Below are 24,004 nucleotides of genomic sequence, written 5' to 3' on the forward strand. Positions count from 1 at the left end.
CCTCCAGAGTTCGGTGCGGAAAAGGTAAAGGAACTTAATACTCGGGTGGTTAAAACTCCATTAAAGCTATGTTCGGCTACCTGCAATAACTGAAAAATTAGTCAATTCATTTTAGGAATGTTTTGGCCAATTCTTTTTTAAAATCGAAGTTTTATGAGTTTATAAGAATCGGTCTACGTCAATTTACTTGTAAACTGATCTCATTTAGAAACAGTTGTTGTCCACAAAGACCGATTATCCTGGATTCGCATTATGGTCGGAGAAAATTGAACCAAAATCGGTCTACGTTAATGTCCACATTTCCCAATTCTGATATGGAAGAGATGACTATTTTTCTGTATTTTGTTTTTTGTTAGAATCGGATTTCATGAGCACTTTTATAAACCGATTCCTATGTGAAATGTCAGAAATCAGTTTTTATGTGTGTATCGTGTAAACTGATTTTGGTTAACCCATTATTTTCACTTATTATTTGATCATAAAATGAGATCATACTCGACTTCACTTATAGTACAAATGAAAATAGTTTTATACACGAATTGAAAACGCGCATAATTTTACACCAAATTTGAAAACGAGTATAATTTTATGCTCAAATTGAAAAAAAGTATAACTTCTCAAACGATCTGAAAATGATTTTCTAGCCTTTATCGTTAATGGTGATTCGCTTCTTCACCTTATTGGTGATCATGTTTTATGTCAATGGTTTATATTTAAGATTTTAAGTAACAATTTTAAAATTGGTTGTACATATAAATAATAATTCAGTAATTATTATTCTAAGTAACAACTGAGAAGTCTGAGTTAAATACTAGTTAGGTTGAGCTAGATCCTGACATCTCGATTTCACAAATGGCCTAATGGTTAATCCTTTTACAAGCACTGCTTAAAAGGAATGGGTCAGGGAAAAAGGACACGCCAATGTTGAAAGAGGTATGCAAGCAAGATCTTTCCTGATCAGGAAGCAGTTCTTTGTAACATTTTGTATTTTCTTTTTTAAGAGGCAAAGATAATATAAATAAGAAAGGGTGCCAAGATAGCAACCTCAAGAGATACAAGAAGAAAAGAGAAAAGATCTTACAAAAAAATTACTCTCTAAAACAGATTTGCGCAATCAAATACAAAATCATCAAGTTTTAATGGACAAACTAAGAAGCAACACTTTGATATCTATAATAAGAGAGCTAACGGGCTTTCTCACTTTTTTCTTAGGAATTAAAATGTCGCTCCTTCCCAACCACACAACTCACCATATAGCAAAAGGCAAACAATATCTTAAGAAAATAAGAGGCTTGTACACCTTCTGATGTTCTCGATAATATAAAGTTCGTCTATTTGGTATAAACGGATGTCCAATCCGAAACCATTAGAAAAGAAAAATAATAAGCTAGGATGAAGATATGTATAAGTTTTCTTAAATAAATATGTAATGGATTAAAAAGAATTACGTTTGATACACATTTTTGTAGGTTTTAAATATATATATATTCATACTATTTTGGATGCGGATACCTTCGTGTCTTAATTTCGTATTGGAACAAAAAAAGTCGGATATCAAATTCAAAAATTATTTATAAGAAATATCAAATGAGTTTTGAGGTTTTTAGATATTAAATGACACCCTTAAGTTTGTCCAAAGGCATTACATTAAGTTGTTTTTATCTCAGGAAAGGATCGAATTCATTTGTTGTGTTCTATTAACTCATGGAACCAAGCTATTTACTCACATATTTTTGAGTCGGATAAGTCAGAGCTAACTCAAAACAACAAATACTGAGTCGGACTATATGAATCAGACAAGTCGGATTAAAAAAAATACAAATGTTTTTACTTGGGCAGGAGAAGTCCAAGAGAGATATCCAGAGCTCAGTAAATATTCTTTGACCAAGATCCGCTCTTTCTCTTTATTAAAACCCTTTTTTCCTCACTTCTAAATTTTCCTTCTCTCTCGTCTGGTATCTCTTTCTCAATCTCTCTTCTGGTATTTTCTTCATCAATCGTAAGAAACGAAAATAGAAAAATAAAATTAGAGGGAAGAGTTCTAGTAGAGCACACCAGTAGCAAATCAGGTGATGCACCACCTTCATTAGATGCTTAGCGTGTTCAAGTTTCTTAATAAATGGTAGATTTTCTATAAATTTCAGTCATATCTCAGTGTTTAGTCTGTATTGATCTCATCTTCTGTCAATTCTTCCTTAGGGATTTGATTTATAATTAGGATTTTGATTTCTAACTGTCGTTTCTTCCTTAGGGATTTGATTTATATAAGGGTTTGATTTATAATTAGGGTTTTGATTTCTAATTGTCGATTTTCCTTGGGGATTTGATATATAATTAGGGGTTTGATTTCTAATTAGGGTTTTGATTTCTAATTAGGATGTCGATGCCGATTTCTAACAAGGGTTTTGATTGAGAATACATGACTTCATCACTGCAATTCGATTGTTGGTATTGTGTGTTTGTTCATATTTTCAATTTGTTTGTTTTATTGATTTTGTGTATTCGATGTTTTCTAATTTTTTGGGTTAGGTGGCTGCGGAATCGGGATGTGATGTACTTGGAGAACAATGGGTTGCAACACCTAACAAAATCATTAAGCGTTGCATTAGGTAATCTTTTTTCTTGTGGGCCTTGCAAGTTTTTTTGGTCATCTCCGGATGATATGTTGATCTTTAAGATGCGCACATTCAATTTGTTAGTTCTAATAGTAATTTCAGACTTTTCACTATGGATTAGACGGGGGTGTACATTTCTACTTCCCTTTTACCATATGGTAGACACACTGAAAAATAGGTTAGTGACGCAGGAACTTTGGGAGCGTCATTATGATTTTAGCAAAGAGAAACGATATGATCTTCAAATATTCATTTCCAAAGAGAGACGATATTGCACGTGAAGCATATGATGTCTTGTCGCTTGCATATCAGGGGTATTACAAGTCACTACTATGGTAGTAGCATGACATTGTAAGTTAAAAATGTGGAGTAATGAGTTGAAATACATTGTTCTGTGCCAGTGGACAATGTAATGAGTTGAAATACATTTTTCTGTGTCAGTGGACTTTGGAATGACATACGCTAACAGTTGGTCATATTGCACAGCTTATAGTTACTCTAAGGACATAATGGCATGATTATTAATGGCCTAGGGTGTAGCTATTGTATAAAAAGGAATTTTTGCACAACGCCGAAGTGGGGACAACACACTTAATGTTGTTGTATGCTATGATCACAGAACTAGTACCTAGTCCATCATGGTTGAGAAAAATTACCTCATGGTACCTAAGTGGCTTGTGGCCTCATAAAGCATGCTGGTTTTGCATACATGTATACAGATGTGATTGAAAAATGTGATCATGTCTCGTTCATCCGGTGGTTAATGCTGTCTGCATGATACACGATGTCAGGGGTGTTTCTTTAGGGTTAGAACTTAGATAGTGTTTAATCTGATTATTATACGTATATGTATGTTTCAATTTTTATTAAACTCTTCTCTCACTTGCTCTCCTTTGTTGCAGCCAAAGAGAAGCCATGTGCTCTTCTATTTCACTAGCTTAAAGACGAAGACCCAATAAAATTGTAAGCAACACAAAGTGATATCATCTTGATTTTTTGGGTAATTATTTTTCTTAATTTTGTCGATGTAATTTTTATTTAGGATAAGATATTCAGCTCCAACAAAAAAGCATCATTGAAGGAGAGCAAAGAGATGAAACTGATATTTACAATGAGATTCTTGGAATAAGATTTAAAAGGAGAGAATCCGGAAGATGCAAGCAGATTACGAATCCGGAAGAGATTTAATATCTAGATGAATTTCTATTTATGCTGGTTTTATTGTTTTTAGGTTAAACGAATAAAGAAAATTGAATGAATTTTTGATATTATTTTCGATTGGGGTTGGTTTGTAAAAAGCTTTTAGAGACGAATAATTTTGACTTTGAAATTCTTTTCTAAGGAAGAAAAGTAGTCCTTAATAAGTTGTCCGAGAAATTCACTTCTTATGGCAAAATTAAATGTCATTGATTAGATATTTAGAGGCGATTTTTTAGAAGGAGAGTATTTGTCTTTGAAAAAAGCATTTCGAGGTAAAGTGAGTTGTCACCCATGGAATATTTAAGGACAAAACATGTTATTTCTGGAGACAAAAATATTTATCTTTGAAAGTTCCTTTCAAATGAAAAATAAATTGTTTTTGACAAAAAAAATTAGAGACAAAAATAAATCTTTCGGAGAAGAGGAATTTTGTCTCCGAATTATTTTCGGAGGCAGAAATTTGGTCACTAATAAAATATTTAGAGAAGAACTAGTTAGTCTTCAAAATTTGGTTTTCAAGGGCTAGTGATTTTGTCTCTGATTAAACTAATGAGAGACAATTTTTTTGGTTTCAGATAATTACTATTAAAGACAAATTAAACTGACACAAATTTTTGGCTTTTAAGACAATTATTTTGGTCTTAAATAGTTATCATTAAAGACAAATTAAATTGACACAAAAATTTCAATTTTGAGACAATTTAATTGGTCTTGAATAATAATCATTAAAGACAAATTAGTTTTTCCTTGAATTTACATTTTTGCGACAAAAAACTTGCCCGCAGAAAAGTGTCTTTTGGTGGCAAATTTTTTGGTCATTAAAATAACTTTCGCAGACAATTTTATTTCGTTGGTGAAAGAGACTTTTGTTGACAATAAACTTTTAGTTATTAATTAATTTTTCTCGTAACCGTTCATAATTTTTTCCCGATATACTTTCCCAGAACGGGTATTTGAGACAACTTCGTGACAAAAAAAAAAAATCAATCTCAAAAAATATTTCGAGACAAAAACAGGGGATTTCCTAACAATTTTTTTTGACACTAAATCCCCGTTTTCTTGTAGTGAGCTAAGTTCGATCTAACGGTTGAAAGATATTAACTTGGTTGAATCAGGTTTTTCCATCTAATGGTGAATATTGAATGCTTTGTTACCAAGGTAACTCGGACTGCAAACCCTGATTTGAAAAACTATATAAAGGAGAACTCTAGCAACTATGAAAGGTGATTCACACACCTCATGTATGTTACTAGTTGCATAACTAGAGTCGATTCTCCTTTAACCTTAGGTTTCTTCTCGAGACCCTATAGGTTATAGGTTAACGACTTGAAGACTATATTGGGATTGTGAATCCAGACCCAACTATTATCTTTGTAGTTGTGCGATCTGATCTTGATGTTTCTATCGTGTTGAGTGCAATTGAAATAATTGGCTCGAGATTTTATATCTCCGATAGGCAAGATAGAAAAGTAATCAGAAACAAACTTCGTCACATCGTTTGTGATTCCTCAATAACTTGTTTCGCTAGTCGATTAAGTTTATTGTGAGGTGATTGATAATACTAGGATGTTTTTCGGGAATATAAGTCCGGTTTATCAATTGGTTCCTGTTCACCTTGATTTATCAAAAGACGGAACAAAAACTCTTGGGTATTTCTGTGGGAGACAGATTTATTCAATCCTATAGACTTTTCTGTGTGTGGCAGATTTGTCTATCAAGTCTTCGACTTTGGGTCGTAGCAACTCTTAGTTGTGGGTGAGATCAGCTAAAGGAATCAAATGTGTAGTATCCTGCTGGGATCAGAGACGTAAGGAGCGCAACTGTACCTTGAATCAGTGTGAGAATGATTAGGGTTCAACTACAGTCCAGTCCGAAGTTAATTAGTAGTAGGTTAGTCTCTGTAGCGGCTTAATACAGTGTGGTGGTCAATCTGGACTAGGTCCCGAGGTTTTTCTGCGTTTGCGGTTTCCTCATTATCAAAATTCTGGTGTTTGTGTTATTTCTTTTCTGCATTATATTTTGTTATATAATTAAAATATCACAGGTTGTGTGTTAAGATCAATAAATTAGAATATACAACCTTTGGTTGTTGATTTACAGTGATTGACACTTGAACATTGGTCTTTGGTACCGTTCAAGTAATTCCTCTTATATTCACTCAGGCTCGCAAATTTCTATTTTCTCATTGCGGATTGAATTAAGAGTTAGAGATGTTATACTTTAATCTAGATTGAGTCTGAATGTATAGTGGATTCTCTATAAAGTGTATTGGAGTAAGTCCTCTCAGATTTTCAAACGAATTTTTGGGTGTGGTTGTTGTACCCCCGCATTTTCACAATCAATGATAAGAATTATGCATATGTTCAAATTATGTCGACATCTAAAACAGTCCTATCTAAAAAATCCAAATTCCAAATTCATACAAAACATAAAGTAATATGTGAATATTAAAAATTGGTTTTGCTCTTGGGACCGGTCTACCACGACTCCAAACATAGGCAGGGATCGGTTCTACCAAGACTCTCAATACAGGTAGGGATCGTTCTACCTTAACTCCCAACAAAAGCTATGATTGGTTCTACCAATTATACGAATATAGGTACGGATCAGTTCTAACATTACTTCCAACAAAAGTTAGGATCGGTTCTACCATATATCCCAATATAGGTAATGATAGGTTCTACCATGACTCATAACAAACGTTAAGATCGGTTCTACCATGTATCCCAAAATAGGTAGGAATCGGTTCTACCTAGACTCTCAACATAAGATAAGATTGGTTCTACCTAAATTCCTTCCTTAGGTTCGAAATGATCATCCAATAGATCTTCATAGAAAACCAGACCAAAAGACCGAATGATTTCCTTTCGATGATGAAACAAGTTCGTATATCTACTTCCTTAAAAAAGTTCGTATTTTACATTTATATCCATTACACAATCAATGTTGATTCCACATTTAGGAAATTCTAAAGATAAACGTTATACTTCGTAATTCAATATACTTCCTTCACACTTTGATCATACTAATATGACCAAGTCCAATACTAGAGCATCATATGTATAACCTCGCATGTTATGTTTTCAATCGTAAACGAATTAAAAGAAACGATAGGAATGGAAACAAGTCAAGTTAGTATAACTAACCTCAAGTGGAAGGATTATGTTTTCGTTGTAGTCTAAACGTATTCGAGTTCTTCGGGTCATCATAGTAATACTTGTATGCCTCAACATTCCAGACTTTCTGGTCTAACCTAAATGAAGTTGTCTCTAGTAATCTTAATCAAGTGACTCTAGCTGAGTTTTGATACTAACACTACACCAAATTCCTGGAATAGTAATAGGGATTCGTAACGGCTTATGGGTCGTTACAAATGGTCGTTACAAAAATTTCGTAACTGGATGGAGACGTTACAAAATTTTAAAAAATTAGTAACAGGTTTCAGCCATTACGAATTTTTTAGGGCCGTTACGAAATTATTTCTAGGCATGCCACTCACACGGTTGGTCACACTTGGGTCGTCACACCTTGAGTATGTGCGCCTGCGACTCACACGCCTAACAATATATTTCCACCCACATTAGTTATACGAGAGGATATTTCCTCCCACGAGTGTGCCATTCACATGCGTGAATTCCATGGATAAGCTAGCAGTGGACAGTAATCGAGTTCACTTTCCTCTAACTTTTTTCTCTCTTCTGCTCTGCGTATGTTCAGGCGATAAAACTAGGGTTTAGATAACTTTCAAACATCGATCGAATTAGCCGAGAAACATCACATAAATCTCTTTAGTCTTCTCAATACCTTTCAATCATCGATCTGTGTAAGTGTTAATCGTTATCAGTTTTTCTATTTTTACGGTTTCATCTTTTTTTTAATCGATCTGTTTTTTAGGGCTTCATTTCAATTTTAGTTTTAGTTTTTCCATTTTTTAATCCGTGAATCTAAAACGATTTTTTTGATATGATTTATGTTTTGTTAATCTTCTTCATTTAAATCTAATTCGATTTTTTTTTCCTAATTTTCTGTTAGGGTTTGAAGAATTTTGAAGACTTGAAGATTGAAGAATTTTGAAGGTATAAATCTTCTTCATATGAACTGATTTTAGGGTTTTATGTTAATTTCGAAAATTTATATTTTTTTCTACTTTGTAACCTAATTTCTAGTTTGTAAGCTTATTTAGTTCTAGTTTATAAGCTATTACTGCTAATTGACATCATTAGCTTCACTTGTATGTTCTAGTTTTTGATCCACTAGTCCTGTTTTTAGACATGGTGTAGTTGTTTTTCCTTAGAAGCATACTGTCTTATATATATTCTTGGAAGGTTTGATGAGAGCTAGAGAACTCTCTTTCTTACGAGTAAGTTGATTCCTTAAGAACAAAGCAATTGGTTGTCCCGTAAGAAAGTGAGTGCACCAGCACTCTCTAAATTCCAGTTTGTATGGGCTTAGATGACTTAGAAGGTATCAATTTCGAAATATTGAACTGATTTTAGTGTTTTACGAATCAGCACTACACCTTATATTCGTTAAGTTGCTATGTTTTACTATTATCTGTGAGAGATATGTAAAGCTCTTCACGATGGTTATAACTTCACAATGTTGAATAATTTTCTATATCTTGGTGTTATATATCTTCAAAAGAGCTTCAAAGTCGATACATTTTAAAAGTTTGGCTAATGTTGTTCTATATCATGGTCTTTGCAGAGCCAGGAGAGGATCCTTTTGGCAATAGACAAACAAAAAAGAAGCACCGGTTACGGAATCTGTTAAGGTAGTAACCTAAATTCCAGTTTTTATGTTCCATAAATATGCTCATCATGATTTGAACTTTAGTTTCATGTTAAGGTAGTTTTTTAAGTTCAGATGAACTAAAGTTAGGAAGTTTTGTTTTGATATTGACTGATTCTTTGTGAGCATAATGATAACAGTCCTAGTGGTGGTTATTCGCAAAAGATACTTGTAGCTCATTCTCTCTTCTTTGAGGGGATATTTTTGTCGCTAACTTGCAGGGCTTCGACAACCCTATACCACTAGGAATAAGTTATTTTATTTGGTTGATTATAATAGAAGTTGGTATTAGCATGATTATAATAGTCTGTATGTTAAGTTGTGTATAAATAAGTCTGGTTTTATGTACTCTGTGAGCATGATGATAACAGTCCTAGTGGTGATTTACAAAAGCTACTTGCAGCTCATTTTCTCTTCTTTAAGGGGATGTTTCTGTCGCTAACTTGCAGGGCTTCGACAACCCTGTACCACTAGGATTAAGTTATTTTATTTGGTTGATTATAATAGAAGTTGGTATTATAATAGAAGTTGGTATTATAATAGAAGTCTGTATGTTAAGTTGTGTATAAATAAGTATGGCTTTATGTACTCTGTGAGCATGATGATAACATTCCTAGTTGTGATTTACAAAAGCTACTTGTAGCTCATTCTCTCTTCTTTGAGGGTATGTTTCTGTCGCTAACTTGCAGGGCTTCGGCAACCCTGTACCACTAGGACTAAGTTATTTTATTTGGTTGATGATAATAGAAGTTGATATTAGCATGATTATAATAGTATGTATGTTTATTTGTGTATAAATAAGTATGGTTTTATGTACTCTGTGAGCATGATGATAACAGTCCTAGTGGTGATTTAGAAAACCTACTTGTAGCTCATTCTCTCCTCTTTGAGAGGATGTTTCTGTCGTTAACCTCAAGGGCTTCGGCAACCCTACCATTAGGACTAAGTGATTTTATTTGATTTGTTAAATATCAATTTTGAAGGGTAATATGTCATCTGATGTGATCAAGAAATGGATGACGTGTTCTCGTAAGTCTTTAGAATACAGACAAGGTGTGAAGTCATTCATAGAGTTTTCCAAGAATAATGGTGGTGGGAGTCATTTATTTTCATGCCCTAGTCGTCGTTATATGAATGGTAAAGGCTTAGTTGCACTGAGTGAGATCTCATTGAATTTGCTCAAACATGGTATGCATGAGATGTACACATCATGGCGATATCATGGGGAAAGTTCAGAACAAGCAGCACAATTAACCCATAAGGATAATACTACAACTGAATGTGCAGCAGATAATGATGATGTTACAACAGGTTTGAATGAGAATATTACCACAGATGTGGATGAGAATGTTATGGAATGGATGAGAATGTAGAAGCAGGTGTTGATGAGAATGTTACAGCAGGTGTTGATGAGAATGTTACAGCAGGGTTGGATGAGAATGTTGGAACCAACAGGTGTGGTCAGAAAAAGAGATCAACGTCTGAGAAGGCAAGAGAACCATTATATCCTTCATGTCTGAATGGAAAGTCAGTAATGTACGTTGCGATAATGATGAACAACATAAAGACTCAGTATGGAATTTCAGACAATGGTGTTACCGCAATATTAGAATTGATGAAATAGTTGCTTCCCGAAGGTAACACCCTTCCATGTAAGTATCCAGATATCAAGAAGATTATTAAAGAGTTGGGGATGGATTATGTGACTTATGATGCTTGTGTAAATGACTGTATACTTTATTGGAAGGATAATAGTTCATTGGTGAAGTGTCCTGTATGTCAAGAACCTCGGTACGTAAGATTTTTTAATGATGAGAGAAAACTTACACAAGTTGCGGAAAAGACGTTAAGGCATTTTCCGATAATTGCAAGGCTGAAAAGACTTTATAATATACCATGGATAGCAGAGGCAATGCTTTGGCACTCTAGAGCACAGAGAGATGTTAATGTCATGCGTCATCCGGTGGATTCTACAGCTTGGCGGTGTGCAGATAATTTATGTCCTGATTTTATAAGGAAGCACGGAATGTTAATCTTGGGATAAAAACTGACGGCTTCAATCCAAATGGATGCTTTGGTCTGAATTACAGTTGTTGGTCGGTGATACTATGTCCATACAACCTTCCTCCTTCGATGTGTATGAAGCGCGAATTCTCCATGTTATGTTTGTTGATATCAGGTCCGAGAGCACCAGGTAAAGATATTGATGTTTACTTACAGCCATTGATAGAGGAGTTGAAAGAGTTATGGAATGATGGTGTTATGGCATTCGACAGCTTCACGAACTCTGAATTTCTGTTGAAGGCAAGGTTGTTATGGGCCATTCATGATTTTCCTGCATGGGGTACTCTAGCTGGATGTGTGACTCATGGGTATTTTGCATGTCCTACCTGTGGTGAAGAAACAGTTTCAGAGTGGATGTCGTATAGTAAGAAGATATGTTATATGGGACACCAAAGATGGCTTCCATCCCGACACAAGTACAGATTTGAAAAAACAAATTTTAGTGGAGGGGTAGAAGATGGTAAAGCTCCATGGCCACTAACAGGATTGCAAGTTCAAGAGATGGTGAAATATATGAAAAGTAAAAAGGGTAAGGGTAAACCACCAACAAAGAAACGTAAAAGAGGAGCAGAAGCGGATAGTTTGCAACAGGGTGTCGATGAAGATGTTTCTCACCACTCGTTATTTTCTCGAAGGTCCATACTTCATGATTTTCCTAATTGGGGATTGAACGCATACAGAAAAGAACATAACTGAGCATATAGTTAACACTCTCATGGGTAATAGTAAGTCAAAAGATGGTGTAAATGCACGTAAAGATATGAAAGCGATGGGTATTAAAAAGAGGTTATGGGTGAAAGAGGATAGTGCAACTGGTAAAACAACAATGGAAGATGGATCGTTTGCCTTAACAAAAGATGAAAAAATATCTTTTTGTACAGTGCTGAAGAACTTAAGGGTGCCTTCTAGCTTCTGTTCTAATCTTCGCAACTGCGTGAGCATTAGTCCACCGGAGCTGAAGAATTTCAAGTCACACGATTACCATGTAATGATGCAATCTTTGTTTCCGTTGCTAGTTCATACTGTGACTTTATTACCTAAATATCTGCGAGTTTCTCTTCTCCGTATTAGTATATTTTTCAACATTTTGTGAGCAAAGGTTATCAATAGAGATGAACTTCTAAAAGCGAAAGCTAGTCTGGTGAAAGCAATGTGCATAATGGAAAAGTATTTTCCTCCATATTTTTTTTATTAGTATCCACATGATGATTCATCTGGCCGATGAATCTTTAATCTGCGGTCAGGCCAGATTTAGGTGGATGTACCCCTTTGAGAGGTAAATACAACCTCTTACTTCGTTGTTTAATTTTTAACTTGAGAATTACTATTATTGAACTATTAATCATCCTTGGCGATCTGCTAACTTTTCTTGTAGGTTAATGAAAGGTTTTAAAGGATTGGTGCGCAATAAAAGGTACATTGAGGGCTGCATTGCAAGAGGGTATGCGCTGCGAGAAGCTAGCTTATACCTTATAGAGGACGTATCAGCTGATGGTACTCATAAGCATACTCGGCAGGCTTTTTGGATGATGACTATGATGGTGCCAATGAGATGCCTCTTAGTTCTGGAAGGAGTATTTCCTGACTCGAGCACAATTTGAACAGTGCCGCAACAGGATCCTATCTAAGTTTCTTGGAATAGATGACTGGCAAAGGTAATTTTTACTTAACTCTTTTTTGTCTATTCAAGTCTGAATTCTGTTTAGTCCTCCTCAGCAGAAATGAAAATATACATGTTAGTTATCATTGAGTTGTTGTCTGATTATTATGTTTGCATCATCTAATAGTTTTTGAATTGGTATTGGCTGTAGGAAGTATGATTCTTATGTTAATGGTGACACGTCTAATGGTCAGACCTCGAAGAGTTTTCATCTATGGTTGCGCGATGAGGTAATGTGTTACCCTAAAGCTTTTAGTAGTGGTCTGAATACAACTTGTTATGGTTTTGGTTGTGATACTGACTCTGCCATGCTGTAAAATAGTTAATAAAATCCAAAGAAAGTGATTCAACACTTTGGAGACTCGTGCAAGGACCACTCTTCAAGGCACAATCATATGAGAAATACCAAATAAATGGGTTTACTTTTTATAAACTAGGTTCTGGGGTGAAGAATGTATCACAGAACTGCAGTGTGTCAATGAAAGATGTTACAAGACTGCAAGCGAAGACAACCGAGGAAGCAGAAATAACTTTTATGGCGTCATTAAAGATACAATCACCTTGAACTATTTAGAATTTGAAGAAACTGTTTTTTACTGTGACTAGGTTAGTGTTGGAGATAAGAATTCTTGAAAAGTTGATGTAGTTTCAAAGGTTGTAAAGGTCAACTTGTCGAAAATGAAAAACATAAATACAGTGGTGGATGAGCCGTTTATCCTTGCATCTGAAGCTACTCAAATGTTCTACTCGAAGGATCTTACTGAAGAGGGATGGTCCGTGGTGTTGCACTCACGACAACGATTAACGTCTTCAGTAGATAAATTTGAAGTTCCTATATCTTTTCAGTCAGTTCTTACTGACAATGAAAATTTCAAAAAGATGCTCATCAATGTGTTTTACCTTACCCAATAATATATTTGATCACTGCTATCTTTTCGTGAATTGTTTGGTTTTATTTGTTTGATCACTTATTTTTTGAGGTGTTAGGTAGCTCTATTTTGTTAATGTGGATGCTCTCTTTTAGCTCTGTTTGGTTTTCCCTATTTTGATGTTTGAATTTCACAGGGTATGGCAGCAATAAAGGTCAATGAATATGGACAACCAGTTTCCAGGAACGCAACATCATTAGGTCACCGAAGAGGCTCCTTGGCTCGTACACATGTGCCTATTTCATATAAAAGCTGGGATGTTGTGGCTCCAAAGTATAAGGATGATATTTGGAAAACCCTGAAGGTACAATACTTACCCGAGACATGATTTTTCTTCACTCTTCATTTAACTTCTTTTATCATTATTGCAAATAAGTAAGGCATTTATTATTTGTTCTATCTTTCCAAGATGAATATGGTGTACCTGAGACATCAAAGGAAAATATTCTGAAGGCTAGTTGTGGTCCATGGAGGAGATTGAAGAGTGAGTTATGCCATGCCTACTATGACCCTGTCCCTACTCATGAAGAAAGGATTCTGAATGTTCCACCAAATGTCAAAGAAGAGGATTGGATAAAATTTAGCGAAAATGAACTAGAAGAGAAGGCACATCAAAGTATAATTGACCATAAGAGGAAAAGACAACAATTAGAGTACACACATTGTACTGGTCGCAAAACTCATGCTTTGGTGAGAGCTGAACTGGTACGTATATTCGCAACTTCAACAAACTTTGTTATATTCATAACTTACCTGTAACTCAATTATATTCACAACTATATGATTTTACATTGTATTTGTAAATTTAGGAGGCCGCAAATCCTGGTGCAGTGATCACTCCTGAGGATGTGTGGATTAAAGATCATACACAAGAAGGTGGTTCTATTTTACCTAGCGCGGTGCCTTTCGCTGTGAGTCAGTTTACTTTACAGTTATTTCAACTCTTTTAAAACTATGTACTAGGTAGTTAAGATATTAGAATTTACTCGGTTGTTATGCTCAACAGTACAGGAGAAGCTCAAGAAGGCCCAAGATGAAATCAAAGAAAAACAGGATGCATGTTTTTCAGTAGAAGAACCTTGTGCAATGACTAAAGATTTTGCGTCATATTCTAGAGGACGGGTTCGTTCTTTTGGTCCTATATCTCATACGCAAGTCATTCTTTCTGCTCCAGCGCGTCACAAGGTAAATGAACTGAAAGCGAAGGAGGGTGTTCTTGGTGCGATGGTGGAAGACACAGGTGGCAAGGTGTGTGTTATGATTGATGGCTTTGTGAAATTGTTCGGTGTAGTAGATGAAATTAAATCTGCAATGCCAGTATCAGTTGGCTCGAACGTGCCCAACACCTCAAGAGATGTAGCCTCGCATATTCCACACTGTTCTTCTGTTTCACCTCAAACAGGTTCACATGCTGCAACAAATTCACCTGTTGGGAATACTGTATCACCAGCTCCGACAAGTTCACTTGCTGGGAATTCTGCATCACCAGCTTCATCAAGAGCACGTGGTGGACCGCTTTGTTAGTTACTGAACTTCGAGAATGAAGTAATTGGAACTGGTGAGCTCTGTACTGGTGCTTTTGCAAATCAGTGTGACGGAGATCCTGTACCTATACATCTTTCCAAGGTATGTATCGATTATATTCTCATACCAGATGCAGTCACTGCGAAAGCTAACAAGTATGCAACAACCTTCAGAGATGTCGGAACTGGAGGAGATGTGCTTCATCCAAAGATGTGCCTTTCAAACAAAGACGCACATTCCCTTACTTTTTGAGCTAATCGATCTCAGCCTTTTTGAGCATTGCGTAATATCTGCCTTGACTTATACGGATCTTTTTGTTATACTTGCGCAGTTCAAACTTTTCTACGTATTTTGACTAATGCGCATACTCCTAGGATCTTTTTTTTTTCTTTTTTTTTTGGTAGTTCACACTTTTGTACGTATGCTAACTGATGTGCATACTCTTATGAAGCTGTGCATAGAAAGAGCTTTATCAGAAGCAACTTTTTTTGGTCCAATGTAACTTATTTCTATATATGTGAACAAAAACCAGCTTATGAATGGGTATTTTCTTTCAGTTCATCATTTTTTTTTTGATATATATGTAGGTGGTTTTTGTTATGTTATATGTAAATGCACAGGGACTTCACACAAGGTCAGTTGAAGTAGTAGTAGCCAGTCGGGGAAATATCAATCCCTGGTAAGTACTTCACTTGGTTATTATACTTAAGCTATTAAGTTTAAATTTGTGGCTTTGACACTCAGTTTATACTTGCGAGGTATTGCGCTGGTGGGAAGTGGATTGCAGTTTGTACCTACACATCAACTTGTGTACCTTCTAGATTACCGGGTAAGTACTTCACTTGTATAGGATTTTCTAGGAGTTGTTCATGTCTCTTTTATTTCATACGATGAAATCCTGCATATATTTTATTTCTTTTAGCCTGCAGTCAATGGGGTTGATAGTTTGCTTCTCTTGCCAGTGATTTTGATTTATATTTAATCCGATTTCTTCTCTGTTCAGGAAACTGCATCGATCCTGCTGACCTAAAGCTGGCACTTGCTAAGGCGCTGAATGGAATATTGAAGGTAATACATTTGTACTTATGCAGACTGAATGTTAAAGTAATGACTGAAAGTTGCGAACCTTATGCTTTTTTTTCCCTACTTTTGTAGCTTGTGCGAGATCACTTCAATAATGACCCTGAAGGAAAAGCCCATCTGGAAAAAGTGAAGGTAAATCCAGTCTTGCGCGGCTGATCACAATCACTGTTATTGAATTTTTTCTTCTCTAGTCAGATTTTTCATACAAATATTTTACTTCACAATCCCCTTGATCCTTTATGTTTCCTTACTGAGTTTTCTTTCTAAATTCATTTTTGTTAGGTTTTGCAGGATTTCCTACATGAGTTTTAAACAAAGCAAGCCTGCAAAGGAAGGATATAACGAACTAGTTGTTGTTATTTGAATGATGTAGAACAAAGGAGTTTCATGCTTTGTAAGTTTCATGTATTCAAGTTTTGTAGGCAGTAAGTTTTTATTTGTTGTTCCCTTAGAAATTTGGAAACTTCATGTATTCCTGTAGAAAGTTTCTTAGAGAAATTTTAGTTTCTTTGTTATATGTTCAGTTTCTTTGTTGTATGAACCTGAGATGAATCGAATGTATGTGATTATGAATTGAATGAATTTTCTTTTGCATGGATTGAAGAAATTGTTGTTGAGTGTGGTCATGACGGCTCAACAACAATTCCGGCTTATTTCCGGCAGAAAAATTACTACTGGTCAGCCTTAACCTGGTCAAAATTGGTCAAAGATTGACCAGCAGTAATTTTTTTGCTGTTACAAAAAAGTTCGTAACGGCTCTAACCTGTTACAACTTGCCAAGTAGTAACGACTCCAAACAGTTACAACTTTCCACATAGTAACGGCTCGCCAGCGTTACACGATCCTGTTACAAAAGAATTCGTAACGGCCGGTAGCTGTTACCACGTGGAAAATTCATAGCGGCTCACACCTGTTACGAGGGCCGTTACAACCCATATTCGTAACGGCCACAAAGCCGTTACAAAAAATGTAACGCCCCGTTTTGCAACAGGACGGAGCCGTTACAACCCATTTAAGTAACGACACAGTTCTGTTACGGATCCCAGAATTTGGTGTAGTGTAAAATATGACAACCAACTTGACATACCAACGCTTTGTGGGTTCAACCGAGCAATGATCTAGCAATCTCCCCCTTTCTCAATCTTAGTGATAAAACTCTAATACACATGGAGATAAACGAATTAAAAATAACTCATTCCTCTTACTGTTTTAGCTTTGAAAGTGGTAGTAAAAGTTCGTTGCTCGGACTTGAATAGATTTTAAAACAAAAATATATGTACAAATTTGTCACAAGATGTTCGAGAGGTATTGGGACTAAGGACTTGGACAATTCTTCATGCATGTGGTATATTTTATTTATTCTTAACAATTACTGCTCAAAACATAAATATATGGACTCTTATTTTGCCAAAATAGATTCTCAGAATATTAATTATAAATCGTAAGCATGGGACATCAAACATTTAAGCAAGCATGCCGCATCAAATAAAATGATAACTAATTAATTAAAATGATTTTTCAATTTTTAATCAGTGCAAAAGTCATAAAAATAATAAATTAAATTTACCACAATGACGAAAATAGACTCCCTCCGTCGTCCCAATGTTGGGTTTAGCTCCTCATATTAATATAATCTCAAAATGTTTTATTATTGCTCCAAAGTTGATTACAATTGAGTAAACAATGCAACAGAGAAATCGCAACAGCAGTTCCTGTTGCGAAGACGATGTTGGACTCTTACAGAGAAACAAATGGTGACGGAAAAATAAATGCTGTGGTTTACTTCTCTGTTACAAAATATGATGAAGAAACTGTTGCGATGAAGATAAACGTTGCAGAGCAGTTGAAGAAACTGTTGCGACGAAGATAAACGTTGCAGAGCAGTTGAAGAAACAGTTGCAAATGGATGAAGGAACCGTGGCCGATTCCTTGTTCTTCACGGGCAGCAGCAGCAGCAGCAACAGAGTTCTGAAAACTCTGATTTCTGCTCCTCTGGCCCTCCTTTCGACTCCCAACTCTCGACAGACCTTCTACTCAACCCAAGGATTTAATTTATACCCAACATCAACATTTAATCCCTCGCAATAACTCCATATAATTCTCATTTACTCGGGAATATATTTTTTTTATTTTCTTCACTGTCAGCCAAGATACGATCTTTTCCACCTCTTATGCCTGCGAAAATGAGTTATAATACTTCCATAAACCACATACAAACTTTATAATAGAAGATATCTTCCCCTGTTTGTCCACAAACTTTCCAAATTTAGCTCACAGTGCACCCGATAATATCTTCCCCTGTTTAACTTTGATTTCCTCCCACGGCTTACTTGGCCCATTCTGATCGATCAAAATGCTTGTACTAACTCTGTTTAGTGTACTCAAGTCCAGCCCAATGGATTTCGGGTGTTGAATCTCTTCAAAACAGCCCAAGAATTCAAATCAAAAATTCATGCAGATGTGAAGAACATTTCCCGCCAAAAAAAGAGTTTGAAATTTGAATAAGAAAAAGGGTGTCCCCCTATCCTGTCTTGGTGTCCCCTTAGTAATTTGGGCTGAAATAGTAATTCTTGGGTTGAAAAAAGTAATTTTTATGGTTTCCTCCGGGACATTTATGGGACGTTTCCGGTACATTTCTGGGGTGTCTTTAGTACTTTTCTCCGGGGTGTAAATCATCACTTTTTGAGCAACTCTTTCCAGACAAGGGTATTTTCTCCAAAAAAACCTAAACAAACATAAAAACACAATATTAGTACAAAAATAGAGTTCCAACAATACAGACATTGAGGACAAATTAGACACAAAAATGTGTCTATCAAATACCCCCAAACTTATTATTTGCTAGTCCTCGAGCAAATTTATTCTTTGAAAAGTGACCGAGTTAATCTCGGGTGGGTTTATCAGAGGTGTACCCACAAAAACCAATACTCCAGACCCTAGCTATCTACGCAAAACCTTGGAAAGCACTAAAGAACCTCCTTGGTTGGCATACGATTATTGACTCTAAGAGGAAGAACCCTGATGCGAAATTCCAATTGCTGTACACGAGTTTGCACTCAAGCATACTAAAATTCATATAAGTGACAGAGATTTACTAAGATAGTTTCACGATGGACATCATACTCGGAGTCAAACTAATCACATGAAAAGATTAAGAAGATGGAAAGAAAAATGTAGATGGTTGAAAAGCGAACGGTGTTTCCCATATTTGTCTGAAGGCCTCTGCCAAGATGAACCTAACCTAAATGACTGAGATACCGGTCTGACTAATATTAACACACTGGCATATACAAGGGAACCAGTGGTCAATAACTTAAATCTAGATCAACAAACTGGCAAATACAAGGGAACCAGCAGTTGACTACACATAACAATAACCATTTTTTTTTTTTTTTACTTTTTTTTTTACTTAACGGCATGAATAGATCTTTTTGATCCAAGCGCATGCTTCTTGTCAACAGATTACACGATAGATCCCACGGGTCCTGCATTCCACGCTTGCTTAGGCGACGGAAACAGGGAGAACACACGCATATTGCTATCCAAGTGTTAATACTTATTCCGATTGGTCTAACTGGTCTGGTCTTTTTTTTTTTTTTGAAAAGGTAACTCAGTCACTCTATTTCACCCTAGCAAAGGTAACAAGTTGAATCGTGTGCCCCACCAAATCACTTGAAATAAAAGAAAACTAAAAACAGAAAGTGAAAAGGACTCGACGAGATATGGCGAAACTATCATGTTAATTCTAACACCTGAGCTCTGTGCTTTTATGAATAGACTCTATAGATGTTTCCATCTAGTCAGATTGGTTCCTCAACTCCTAAAACAAAAATGTTTCCATCCACTTAGATTGGTTAGTGCTATCCTTAATACGCATAAATTTCTAGGCTCTGGAGTTTATTTATTGCAACTAAAAAGTTTCTCCCATACCCCCAAACTTAAATCTAACATTGTCCTCAATGTTCTAAAGATAAAATTAAAAACATGAACAAGGAGAAACGGTTACTATTTGAAGTAAAAGAGTTAAGGAAGGATATTACCGTGTTGCGTGAGATTGGGTTACCTCCCAAGAAGTGCTAAGTTTAAAGTCTTCAGCCAGACTTAGGAAAGGATTAGTCAACTCGAACCATAAAGTAACAGTCGAAATAACTGTGGGTCTTCAAAACGAAAAAGAGCTGACCAAAGGAAACTACCATAACCCAAGAAAGTGAACAAGAATAACATGCCCTTATCTAGTTTCCTGATTAAGATACTTATGTCCCATTGTGGTTCAGGTTCAGGTTCTATGAAAGGATCTTGATAGAAAATTTTCATTGGATGCACTTCCTCATAGCTAAAATCCAACAGTTCAGGTTTAAAAGTCTGGAAAAACTCAATTAAAAATAATAACAACCTGAATAAATGGGGATCCTTAAAGTCAATCAGATTTGACTTACACAGCTGACCACAAAGAGAGTGGTGGTCTTCCTTAAACAGATGTGTCGACCCTAATCTCATAAAGTAATTAGGTTTAGTCTCAAAACTTAATAATTGACACATTTGAAATTTATATGTTCCTACAATTGGAAGAAAACTATTTGGTGGGAAAACAAAGTCAATCTGGTGATCATAGCTTGGGCAAACCACATCAAACAGAGAATGGGTTTCTAACGACTGAACTCCTTCATGGACAACATTAGGCTCGGGAAAACGAGTATGAAGGTAATCTTGTAAAATGGTCGAGGCACAGATATCAAGTCCTAAGTGTAGGGACTTTCTGAGAGTTAAAGGTAAGGCACTAGGGAAGTGATAATCACCCCCAAACTTAGAGTTTTCAGTGTCTTTAGATAGATCTCTAATTATTTCTTGAATTTTCGTATCTTCAGAGTCCTTAAAATATTCAAGAGATTCTTCTAAGTTATTATCAGGTAGTGCATCTTTACTCATCTCTACGGGTCTATCTTCTTCTTCCAAGACTATTGTTTCTAAGTCGCTAGACTCTAAAACAGTATTTTCGAAATGAACCCGTTCCTCTAAACCACTATCGGCTTCGTAAACAGGAAATACTACATCGTCTAAAACGGTGGTATCCCTAATCAAATCCTCGTCCTTTTGAATAGGTGAATAATCATAAAAATTATTTGGATTTGAACTAGAAATAACATAATCACTATACAGCTCAATTGGATTACTAGACTCCTGATCACTATGCCTACATATTTCAGATTCTTCATTACTGCTATCCTCATCATCATAGTACGAAAATGATTGAACCTTATCTAAATAAGTAGTGTCTTTTATTCTAACCTCGTCCTCTAAATTAGGCAAATATTCATTATTGATATCAAGGGTAAAATTAGAAACACTATTTTGGAAATTTAGATTATTTCGAGCAAGTCTTTCGTTCGTCTCAGCCATCAACTTGAGGGATTCCTCTATAGAAATTTCTCTTTCGTCAAAAACTAAGTTATTCATTTCTGCTAACTTACGTGTCGACTCTTCTAATTTCCTGAGAGACTCTTCTAGAGAAGGAATAGGAACTGAAGGATCATAAAAAGGACTACTTTTCAAAAGTTTGATTGTATCCTCTAGAGACGAAGAACTAGTACTATAATCTTCTTGCTCGTAAGACTGATGCATGTGTGGATATTAATTGGGATCACCAGGGTATGACCCATATCCTTCCAAAGGATGGCGTTCCCAACCACTGTTCCCAACATGGTCATAAAAATGATGATGTCCATATTCAAATTCAGGTCGATACTCATTGTATTGGCTTCTATCATACCAGCTCGACATTCTTAATTGCAAAGGAATCCTACACAACCACAAACAAGGCCGACTCGACTCCACCAAAACAAACCTAAAGATTTCTAGCAAACAAAAAGCATGATGGCTCCACTTAGATTGTTTTCTAGACCAGCTTTTATTCCTTCGAAAAGGAATTCGTTACAATTTGAGCACACCCCTCTGGAATCAATCCGAGCTAATGTAAGTTGAATTGAGGCGAGGGAAGCTTAGTAGAGCTTTGATACCCAAGGCCTCACCGCATTAGGCGGCGCAGTCACGCATTCAACTCACAGAAACCATCATGAACTTTGAAGTGTGCTTAAAGAGCAACCAATATTTTTCGAACGAGTTTCCTATTAAGCTCGTTACCCTATCGGTCTCGTTCTATTCCAAATTTTAAAGCTTAGGTTCGCGTTCGGTTTTGTTTTCCTAAGGCGGGCAAGAAGGAAACGGTGATGAAATCCGAGTCCTTATCTTGATTTGGCCAGGCCTTGCCCTTTACTAGGAATTTAAAAACAGTCTGGTTCGTCCTCAAACAATTATCACCTTAAGGAAGACAGTAACTCGCTTACAGGAGATTCGCGAGTGTTTCGATGGACTTACCTCCCGTACCAGACGGGCGATGAACCGTTGTCGTCGACTCGGGCCACGACTCCTATGTCGTGTGCGAACCCGAGGGGCCGAGACGATATAGTAATCGTCGTCCTTCCCTGCACACAGTTTATATAATATTTTTTTTTTTAATAATAATACCCTTCCGTAGGGTTAAAAAAAATAAAGTCCAATTGTCCAGAATAAAGTCCAAAAAAAAAATAAATAAATAAAAGTACAGTTTTCCTCACACACTCTAAAAAAAATTAAAAAATTAAAAATTAAATCCTAAAATTGTCATTTTTTCTTCTCTTTTCGCTTTTCGCTTTAAGCTTTTTCCTCTCCAAGTCCTTAGTGCTCCACTTCGAACCTGTAAATCAAAGACAAAAAGACAAAGTAAAAAGGAACAAATAATAATAAAAAAAATAAACCTAAAAAAAATAAATCAATCTATATACAAGTCCCCGGCAGCGGCGCCATTTTGTTTTAGCTTTGAAAGTGGTAGTAAAAGTTCGTTGCTCGGACTTGAATAGATTTTAAAACAAAAATATATGTACAAATTTGTCACAAGATGTTCGAGAGGTATTGGGACTAAGGACTTGGCCAATTCTTCATTTATGTGGTATATTTTATTTATTCTTAACAATTACTGCTCAAAACATAAATATATGGACTCTTATTTTGCCAAAATAGATTCTCAGAATATTAGTTATAAATCGTAAGCATGGGACATCAAACATTTAAGCAAGCATGCCGCATCAAATAAAATGATAACTAATTAATTAAAATCATTTTTCAATTTTTAATCAGTGCAAAAGTCATAAAAAGAATAAATTAAATTTACCACAATGACGAAAATAGACTCCCTCCGTCGTCCCAATGTTGGGTTTAGCTCCTCATATTAATCATAATCTCAAAATGTTTTATTATTGCTCCAAAGTTGATTACAATTGAGTAAACAATGCAACAGAGAAATCGCAACAGCAGTTCCTGTTGCGAAGACGATGTTGGACTCTTACAGAGAAACAAATGGTGACGGAAAAATAAATGCTGTGGTTTACTTCTCTGTTACAAAATATGATGAAGAAACTGTTGCGATGAAGATAAACGTTGCAGAGCAGTTGAAGAAACTGTTGCGACGAAGATAAACGTTGCAGAGCAGTTGAAGAAACAGTTGCAAATGGATGAAGGAACCGTGGCCGATTCCTTGTTCTTCACGGGCAGCAGCAGCAGCAGCAACAGAGTTCTGAAAACTCTGATTTCTGCTCCTCTGGCCCTCCTTTCGACTCCCAACTCTCGACAGACCTTCTACTCAACCCAAGGATTTAATTTATACCCAACATCAACATTTAATCCCTCGCAATAACTCCATATAATTCTCATTTACTCGGGAATATATTTTTTTTATTTTCTTCACTGTCAGCCAAGATACGATCTTTTCCACCTCTTATGCCTGCGAAAATGAGTTATAATACTTCCATAAACCACATACAAACTTTATAATAGAAGATATCTTCCCCTGTTTGTCCACAAACTTTCCAAATTTAGCTCACAGTGCACCCGATAATATCTTCCCCTGTTTAACTTTGATTTCCTCCCACGGCTTACTTGGCCCATTCTGATCGATCAAAATGCTTGTACTAACTCTGTTTAGTGTACTCAAGTCCAGCCCAATGGATTTCGGGTGTTGAATCTCTTCAAAACAGCCCAAGAATTCAAATCAAAAATTCATGCAGATGTGAAGAACATTTCCCGCCAAAAAAAGAGTTTGAAATTTG

Source organism: Papaver somniferum, chromosome 10 (assembly GCF_003573695.1).
Source record: "Papaver somniferum cultivar HN1 chromosome 10, ASM357369v1, whole genome shotgun sequence".
Taxonomy (NCBI): Eukaryota; Viridiplantae; Streptophyta; class Magnoliopsida; order Ranunculales; family Papaveraceae; genus Papaver; species Papaver somniferum.